The sequence below is a fragment of the Lontra canadensis genome, unplaced genomic scaffold (genome assembly GCF_010015895.1).
Source record: "Lontra canadensis isolate GAN:19392208 unplaced genomic scaffold, GSC_riverotter_1.0 scaffold180, whole genome shotgun sequence".
In the NCBI taxonomy this organism is placed as follows: Eukaryota; Metazoa; Chordata; class Mammalia; order Carnivora; family Mustelidae; genus Lontra; species Lontra canadensis.
Window position 1 is genome coordinate 269,220 of NW_022631174.1, and position 10,568 is coordinate 279,787.

General features: G+C 36.3%; 1 pseudogene; it reads left to right on the forward strand.

The window, feature by feature from the left end:
* The first annotated feature begins 8,913 nt into the window (after window positions 1–8,913).
* LOC116860643 lies at window positions 8,914–9,819 on the forward strand (annotated as a pseudogene).
* The last annotated feature ends 749 nt before the right edge of the window (window positions 9,820–10,568 follow it).

The following is a 10,568-nucleotide window of genomic DNA, read 5'->3' on the forward strand; positions in this document are numbered from 1 at the left end:
TTTGGTTAAATACCCAGTAGTGCAATTTCTGGGGCATAGGATAGCTCTATTTTTAACTATTTGAGGAACCGCTATACTGTTTTCCAAAGTGGCTATACCAACTTGCGTTTCCACCAACAGTGTAAGAGGGTTCTCCTTTCTCCGCATCTTCTCCAACATTTGTGGTTTCCTGTCTTATTAATTGTTGCCATTCTATAATTCTCAATGGGTTTTCCCATAAGATCAAGAATAATGACAAGGATGTCCACTCTCACCACTATAATTCAACATAGTACTAGAAGTCTATGTACTAGATAGCTTCAACAATCAGACAACAAAAAGAAATAAAATGTATTCAAACTGGCATAGAAGAAGCCAAACTCCTTCTCCTCACAGATGACATGATACTTTACATGGAAAACCCAAAAGGTTCCACCCCAAAATATTAGAACTCATACAGTAATTCAGTAATGTGGCAGGATACAAAATCAATGCACAAAAGTCAGTTGCATTCCTGTACACTAACAATGTAACTATAGAAAGAGAAATTAAGGAACTGATTCCATTTACAATAGCACCAAAGACCATAAGATAACCAAAGAGGTAAAGGATCTATATGCTAGAAACTACAGAAAACATAAAAGAAATTGAAGAAGACACAAAAAGATGGAAGAAAATTCCATGCTCATGGATTGGAGAATAAACATTGTTAAAATGGAACTCAGCCATTTGCTTACACCTTACACAAAGATAAACTCTAAATGAATGAAAGGTCTCGATGTGAGACAAGAATCCATCAAAATTCTAGAAGAGGTCATCATTGGCAGTAACCTCTTCAACATCAGCCACAGCAACTTCTTTCAACACACACCTCCAAAGGCAAGGGAAACAAAAGCAAAAATGAACTCTTGGGATTTCATCAAGATAAAAGCTTCTGCATAGCAAAGGAAACAGTCAACAAAACAAGGAGGCAACCCAGGGAATGGAAGAAGATATTTGCAAATGACACTGCAGAGAAAGGGCTGGTATCCAAGATTTATAAAGAACTTCTCAAACTTGGCACCCAAAAAGCAAATAATCAAGTCAAAAAATGGGCAGAGAACATGAATAGACACTTCTCCAAAGAAGACATTTGAATGGCTGATTTATTCCTATTTCATGTTTTTAATGATATTGTAAGTGGTATTGTTTTAATATCAACTTTCAATTTTTTTGCTAATATATTTGAAATACAACTAATTTTTACATACTCTGTATTGTATATTCTGTATTGACCTTTATACTTTTACTTCACCAAACTCATTTATTAGTTCTAATAGATTTTGGTAGATTGGGATTTTCAACAAAGAGGATATCTTTATCCTCTGTCCAATCTGTAGGACTTTTAATTTTGTCTTGCCTTGTACCAACTAGAAGTTCCAAAATAGTGTTAAATAGTAGCTGTGAGTGCCAACTTCCTTCCCTTGTCCTTGATCTTAGGGGGGAATACATTCAGCTTTTCTCCACTAAATCTGATGTTATCTCTAAGTCCTTTGCAGATATCCTTTATCAAGCTAATAAAGTTATCTTCTATTCCTAGTTTCATATGAGTTTCCACCATGAACGAATGTTGAGTTTGGCACATGATTTTTCTGACAGATCATATGGTTTTTCATGTTTAGTCAGCAGACATGGTGAATAAAATTGATTGATTTCAGAGTGATGGACCAATTTACATTCCTGAATACCTGAATCTGGTATTATACTCCTACCTCAAGAACGTTAACATTCCTTATGGTGTAAATCTGCTGGTGATAAATTCTTTTTTGCTTAATTTTTTCTCTGAGAAAATCCTTTTTTCACCTTCATTTTTGAAAGATACTTCTGCTGGTTAATGTCTCTGAGTTGACAGCTTTTTTTCTTTCAATACTTTATAGCTCCTGCTCTATTTGCTTCCAGCCTGCATACCCTCTAAGAGGTCTGTTCTCATTCTTACCTTTGGTCTTCCATATGTGATGTTTCTGTTTTCTCTGACTGCTTTCAGTACTATCTTTGGTGTTCAGCAGTCTGATCATGGTGTGTCTAGTTATGTTTTTCTTTACACTCATCCTGTTTGGGTGATAACTAAAGTTATCAATCAGGATCACAGGCCTTAGTGATACTCTTACAGTGTAAGAAACTCTCCTGCCTCCCATTTAGACATTTTCTATAGGTGATTTACCTGGATACGAGTTTTAAGCAGGATAACACATGCCAAGAAGGTAGGTAAAATGAAAGCTGCGTGGAATTAATAGAATTGGTGGCTATGCTAATACATGACAATAGGGTTTGACTGCTCTGAGAGATGATATGCTAATAAGTTTCCAGTTGGAGGATATCAGGGACTACAGGTAATACACTGGGTCATCCAGTGAAGGTTCCTATGTGCTGATCAGGGGGAAGATGGTGGCCAGATGTATTTCTTATGCACACAATACTGTCTTTTGCCAGGCTCATAAATGGACATGCTAAATCTAGGCCTGGTCCAAGCGTCCTTTTCCCTGGGGTCTTTTCAGAACTGGTTCTGAAGCATTCAGTGATTCTGGTCAGTTTGTGTTGACTTGAGATCCCTGACTCATGTGGAACAATGTAGTTCTCACAGCCCAGTGTAAGGACTATAAAATGTACCCTACAGAGCAATGAAAAATTCTGTGTGGGCCTCCTTGCCAAAGGCCTGGACAGCAAGATGAAGCAAGAGGCCAAAGCTGGGGATCTCAAGGCCTGACCTAGAACAGAGAGGTGTCAGGGTATAGAAAGTTACAGAGGAAAATTGAGGTTCTAACACTAGAGACCAAGGCTAAGCACCAGTTTCAGGTGCCAGTTAGGAGAAAGGCCAATTTCAGAGTGAGAAAATTTAAAGATATGTAGAAATGTAATCTCAGAGAAAAAAAGGAATGAAAAAGAGTGGGTGTCAGGACTCCAATTATATGTGAATGCGTTCCAGTTCATTTTTACTGGCTCACAGATGCATGCTGAATGGGACAGTCAAGGATGCTGAAAGGAAAGGGTCAAGGAAAGAATTGTTAACCTCTAGTTCTAAGTCTTAGGAGACCAGGTAATGGTATACAAATGAGGTAATATCAAAAGAATAGCAAGGCTGGCAAGAAGATGAGCTTAACCACTTATATGTTTGGTTTGCATTGCATGTGGAAAGGTCCCTTAGACTGATGAATATGTGCATCTGAAGCTTGGAAACAAGGAGTCATCAGAGCAGATAAAATAATTCAAATGAATAAGATAATTTGGGGTGTTTTATTAAATTAGCAAAATTTTCCAAACTACTGAAATCACAATTTAGTTATGTAAATTTCCATCACTATAAAGAAGCAGCTTTGGCCTTGAGTTCAGAGGACATACCTCTAGAGTTTTGCTATTAAGCATATTGTTTGGTTCTAACTTTGAAATAGATGCTTCTTATTTTATTAAAGAAGAGCATGATATTATATCTTAGTAGAATGTGTTGCAAATAGTTGTAATGTCCCTATGCAACTTCATTCAAAATTATTTAAAATAGTCTACTCATCTGGAATCTTCCAGATTTCAAGTTCTAGGATTTGTTCTAACACTGTGATTTTGAATGAGCAATGATGTCCTATTGTACTTCAGGTTTTTCAACTGTATAATGAAGAATAGTAATGTTGCCTATACCGTAGGCCATACAGAAATGTCTCATTTGTGTTAATTGGGAAGTACTACTTGCATGTAATGAATTATTATTACTATATTTAGTGTTATTTGTCTATGCTTAACCCCCCAGCATTCTTGCAGTTCTCATGCTAGTAGCGTCAAAGGAGAAATTAATGCCTCTGACAATAATGTCAGAAATCCCAAATGAAAATGCATAAAAATGATTGCATATTAGTAACTAACATCATTCCAGCACTTTGCCACAACAGACTGGGTTCTTCTTTCTCTCTGTGCCCTACTGTCCAGCATAGACATTTACTAGGATGTTTAGTAGGACTTCAGTAAAAATTTGTTGGATGCAGGAATAAATGAAAAAACTTTTATAAACATTAATTAATTTAAACCTTATAAATATTGCAAGAAAATCAGGCCAGGTCTTCAATGTTTGAAGGGTCTGTGGGTAAGTGATTGTTAAATCTCTGGGTTTCATAATAAGCTGTGCATAAATTAATATATTTTATTATAATTTTCTGTGTATTTTCAGTTCCTTGAGGGCAGGTCTTAAAGCAGTACCATGAGTAGACATTGTCAACAATTTAATAAGTTATTAATGAAATAATTTAACAAAAGAAATTATTATTATTATCAGTACTTAATTATAATATTCTGCCTCTTTCAATGAGTAATTAAATGAGAACATTCTCTTAATAAATATGTTATTACATAGAAAATCACTTATTTCTGCTATAACTTTTTCATTTTCTCACATTCTTTTGTATCTCACTCCATCAACTATCTCCTTTTTGTGGGCACCTTAACCTTCTTCCTTTTTGTTGGTGTTTGCATACCAGCATCTAAAACATGCAACTCTTCTCATCTTCAAACAAAACTAAAACAAAACCCAAAGCCCCTCTAGTCTTCTGTTTTCCCATTGCCCACCTTAGTACTTCCTTCCTTCCAATTATAGCTGAACATCCCCAGCTTCATCTGTGATCCCCATTTCCCAACTTCCTGTTCCCTCTGAAATCCCACTGCAACAAACTCCTACTCCTGACTCCTCTCACAGGTCCTGGTAGAGGTTACACTCTGCCTGGAAAGATCCTAATCAGTTTGGCAAATGCTCACTCATCTTTAAACACACGATCCGAGCTGCATCTCTTCCAGGATGCTCTTTTTCAAAACCCTCACTGTCCTGTCACAAAAGACTTTTCTTTTTATCCTCACTGTGTATGGAAGCCATCTAACACACAGCAACTACAACCCTAACACACAGCAACTACAACTCTTTGTGTTTCTGCAACTTTGGCCTTTTGGGTCCCTTTACTATCAAGGATTCATCTTGAAACCAGAGTTTTGTTTTACTCTTCTCTGCATCTCAATACTTAGTATTACTCATGTTACATTTTAGGTGCTCAATGAATGCTTTTTGAATCAATCATTTAGTAGAATTAGGCTTTTGTAAAAATATGCGAGCTTCAGTTTAGTATCGGATCTCATTTGGTGACAGGTCTATGCCTCTTTTCTCTCCCTAGATAATGCCAACTATTGTGACCATCTTCCTTGACACAAGACAGATTCATCCCATTGGTATTACTAAAGAATGTGTTATGTGTTGATAGTGTTGATAGAAGTTACCTGTATTCTAAGGTTTCAGATAGAACCAAGAAATTCTAAGAAACAAACATACATTATAGATAAAACCTTCAATATTGCCATGTGTCCCCATAGATTCAGATATGACCAGACAGATTTAAGGAACTAAGGCTGACTTTATGGAGCCAATAGAAATTTTACCCTGATACCTTGCTTATGGGGTTTCCAGCTGCCTTTAAAGCCTTACAGACTAAAGCTAGACAACTTGAGGTAAACGTCAGAAAGAGTGCCACAATAGCTCATATATAGACAATCACTGTGCCTATTACTCTACAGGCCACTCAAAAGGATTACTAGAGACATTTGAGCTACAAACCAAAAAAATCCATCATATTACCACTGCCTGCTCCCACTACATCTGAGGATGCTTCAAGTCTGACACTAAAAATCTCACTGGTAGCATCAGGGACTCAGACACTGGATTTATAATTTGCTCTTTTGTTTCCATAAAACAAAAATGAAAACAACTAATGAGAAAAAGTAGTGCATGTGCTTGGCTTAGATTGTCTAGTTTTACATTTGATATAATATTTATAACAAAGATATATGGACAGTAAAAGAATTCCAATAATTACAATTTGTTTTTCTTTTGTTTCCATAAAAAAAATGTCTTCTTGATCACCTGGTTGCTTGCTAACTAAGGCAGAATCTATACGATGACTAACACCACTTGCTAACAACACTTACATTCACTTCTCCTGGGAAATAAAATTCCATATACATAAAATCAGGCAGCAAGCCTCTTGGCTATAAGAAGCCCCTGACCACAACACCTCCCTTCCCAAGGTTGCTGGGACTGGTTTACTGATCTATCCTCTTGGATGCCCATTGATATGAGATCAATTTTAGAGGGGATGATGGCTTTAGTTACACTGTTACTTTTCCTTAAAATGTATTTGGGGATAAAATTAGTGATGTCATGTAGTACCAAACTATGTAGGAAAATATCCAGGTTCTCAGATAAGAACTATCTCTGATAGTTCCCCTTCATTGGGGGCTAAAAGTTGCATCCTACACCATGTCAAATCCTTCCAATCCAAAGCCCCTACTGTGCCTTAATTCAGCTTGAAGGAGTTACAGAAGATAAATCCATGTTCCACAGACATGGAATGAAGGATTGACAATGGGAAATTACAATAGGAAAAAAATTAGCATGTCTGACTTAGCAACATAGGTTGCTTCTATTTCTCTTGCTGCTAGGACCTTTAAATTAAAACTTTTGCTTAGCCTGTCACATGGCACATTACAGTGAAGATTTGCAAAAACTGTCTTTGAACCAAAACCAACCTCACCTGAGGAGATTAAGAAGTAGACAAAGTGATCATCATTTCAATTCTTCAAGAGTGAGGAATGATCATAACTCAGGGAACTGAAACCATACCCCACAGGGTTAATGAAGTTAAAATTAACAAAAAATTTTAAACTAGTTTTTCATACAACTGTTTCCCCCTAATCAGCAATTGTGTCTTTTCAGACCCCACTAACAAGCTCACTAGCTGTCTTTGCAGAAGCCTGGACTCAAGGTCAATTGATATGTTTCCAGTCTATAAACAAGCAAGGTTCTGCATTCTTTAGGTAAGTCAACAAGTCTAAGACTCCAGCTCTTAGAGCAAGCCCATAGCCCCTTCCCTTATTGTAAGAAAACCTCCTGGTGTCAGGAACTGAATTTTGCCTCCTTCTGATATTAAGTCTCAACTCCGAAGAAACATGGGAATAAATGTTAAATTTGCTCAGTGCACATGCTCCATTTTTCTTCATAAATAATCATACATTTCCCTACCCTTTTACCAAGATAAATATAAAGGATTCATGGGATTTTTTTTCTTCTGGGTCTATTCTAATATCACATTGGTTCCTTCAAATTGTAATTATTGGAATTCTATTATTGTCCATATATCTTTGTTATAAATATTATATGAAATGTTAAACTAGACCATCTAAGCCAAGCACACATACCATGCTTGCTCACCAATTGGACTTATTAGAAAACATATATCACTTTTAAGATTCCCACCATTTATGGTACAATAAATTTCCCTGAATGAGGAAATCTAAGTTCCTACATTTATATTTATATATTTATTTATATTTATATTTATATGTATATGTATGTATATATTCTCACACTTAGCAATGGGGGACTTGATGGACCTAGGGCAGACAAGCCAGTCATTCTGGCACCAAGGGATATAAAATAGGTTGATCATCAGTGTTCTGAGGAAAGATTATTGACCAAAAGGGGGAAATGATAAAGGAAGTTTTCAAATTTTAATGTTTGTGGATCCTGCTCCTGGGCTCCTAGGGAAGATATACTTTTACTAAGGTCACAATAACTTCACCAAACTTCAGAGCATGGGTAATATTTCTGCCCTAAGCATACATTGTATATCTAGTTATTAGCAAATAACCTAAAGGAAATATTTTATACTAAAGATAAGAGTAAAAATCTCCTGAAGTTCCATTCCCATACCTCCAAAACATGCAACCTTGCAAGTACTAAAAGCATAAGATAAAGCTTGCAGTTTTCTGAAATGTCCTTCATCATGATGATTTGTAACTCTTAATGTAACAAAAAAAAAACCACAACTATGTAACCCTGTAATAAACAATCTTTCCAGAACACTCTTCTTTGTGAGGATTGTTTATCCCATGGAGTTGTTCTCACTTGGGCTTGAATTGTAAATTTGTTAATTTTGTGTTGATAAGTGCCAGGTTCTGGTGAACAAGGGATGTGGCACTGCAGGGTACTCCAGGTCCTCTTCTTCATAAAGTCACTAGTTTAAAGAACGGAAGACACAGCTGACTTTAACACACAGAAGCAGTCACAGAGAGGCAAGCAAAATGAGGATACAAAGAAATTTATCCCAAATGAAAGAATAGGACAAGGCCACAGCCAGAGATCTAAGTGAAATAGATACAGGTAACATGCTTGAGAGAAAACTTAAAGCAACAATCACTGGACTTGAGAAAGGAGTGGGAGACATGAGTTAAACCTTCAGCACAGAGATAAGGAATAACATGTTAAAGATAAAGAGAGCAATAAATGAAATGAGAAACATGCTTGAATGATTGGAATAGCAGAATGAAAGAAGCAGAGGCACAAATTAGTGACCTAGAAGACAGAGTAATAGAAAGTAGTCAAGCTGAACAGAAGAGAGAAAAAGAAATTATATACAATTAAAGAGATCTAGGGAACTCAGTGACTCCATCAAACATAATAACATTGGTATTATAGGAATCCCAGAAGAGGAACAGAGTAAAGGGCACAGAAATTTTGTTTGAATAAATAATAGTTTAAAATTTCCCTAATATGGGGAAACAGATATCCAGATCCAGAAGGTATAGAGAACTCCCATCAAAATCAACAAAAGCAGGCTAACACCAAGATATATTATAATTAAATTCACAAAATATAGTGATAAAGAAAAAAAATCTTGAAAGCAGCAAGACAAAAGAAGTCATTAACTTAGAAGGGAAAACCCATAAATCTAGTAGGAGATTTTTCAATAGAAACCTTGCAAGCCAGAAGAGAGTGGCATGATACATTCCAAGTGCTGAGTTGGAGAATAATCAGAACTTCTTCCATACATGCATCTGCCCTTATTTTGTGGACTATCCTCACAGCATGGCCCCCACATGCCATTGTTCACTCCTTCCCCAAAGAAACCAAGATTGCCTCTTGCCCCCAAGCCAAAGGAGATATCAACATCTGAGCACTTGCCAAAGGGAGAAAAAAACAGCAAGAAGCAATTTAACATATAGATGAAGTACCAAATGAAATAGACAGACAATGAATAAGCCAGTGAGGAGATTTTTGAAGGTAGAGCAGAAATATAACAAACTCCACCAATCATTCCTTCAGAGGTTGTAACTGATTGCCAAAAATCCCAAATTTGGGGGTAATATTTGTCAACAATCTACTAGTGTCTACACTCCTTGGGGAGGAGGATGAAGAGGTGCTGCATTATTTGACAAAAGTTGAAGTGAAGGAATTTGAAGATATTAAATCAGAATAGATTTTATTTTGATGAATACTCTTCCTTTGACAGTAAAGTTCTCTCCAAAGAATGTCATCTGAATGACAGTGATGATCTGTCTTCAAAGTCCACTGAAATCAAATAGAAATCTGGAGAGCAGTTGATGAAATGTTCAAGTAAAATGCAGAATAAAACTAGAAGAAAGAGACAGCATGAGGAACCAGAGATCTTCTTCATCTGGTTTACTGACCATTCTGATGCAGGTACAGATGAGTTAGGAGAAATCATCAAAGATGGTATTTAGCCAAATCCATTACAGTACTACTTGGTTCCCAATGAAGATGATGGAGAAAAAAGGATTGGAAGATATCAATGAAGAAGGAGGTGAGCATGAAGGTGAAGAGATGAAGATGAGGATGAGCGAAAGGAAGGAGAAGAAGATGAAGAGAAGATGACTAATGGAACACTGATGGATTCCAACCTTCCTTTTTTAATTTTCTCCAGTCCCTGGAGGCAAGTATCAGTCATTTCCCTTCCCATTCTTCTGTTCATTGCCTTATTTTGAATTCTCTTCACTCTTCCTTTATACCCTGGTTCTCAACTAATGGGAGAGAGGAATACCTTTGAGCAGAATACAGTGGGAAAAGAATCTCTACCCCTTTCTTTTCCAAATTAATTTTTATCCCTTCCTGTCTCAACAAATCTTTATGGAATCTACACCACCATGCTCCGTGGGAAAAAAAGAAAATTCTTCTGCTTCCTTGACTATGCTGACAGCTGTCAGAGTTCTAGGCCCCTCTGTAGTAGTACATAAAATTCTAGCTTTTTTGTCCTTTCTCTGTACATTGGGCTTAGAGATTATTATAATGTGTCTCTATGTGATAACAGACAGTTGGCATTTGCCAACATGTATCTGTCTAATTACTCTTGTTTAAAAGAAAAAAAAACTTTAAAAAATGGGGTGATAGAACATCAGCAAAGGGTGGGTTTGAGATGTCTGGGTGGTTAAGTAGGCATTTTGACAATATGACTTTTCCTTTGGCATGTTTACTTGTGATGTTTAATGAACATCCTTGCATTTAAGAAAACAATTTTAAAATAAAATTCCCTCCCAATGATGACATGAGCCCTGCCATTTGATGGGAGAATCAGCAGAACCTATAGGATCTTATTTGGCATTGACATTCTTTAATGTAATTTTGTTCCTGTTTATTTTTAAATTTACTTTTTCTTTCACTGGAAAGGAAAAATGATGCTCAGTTTAAGACATTAAAACATGCAACCAAGAATACTATATCTATCTAGGCTATCACT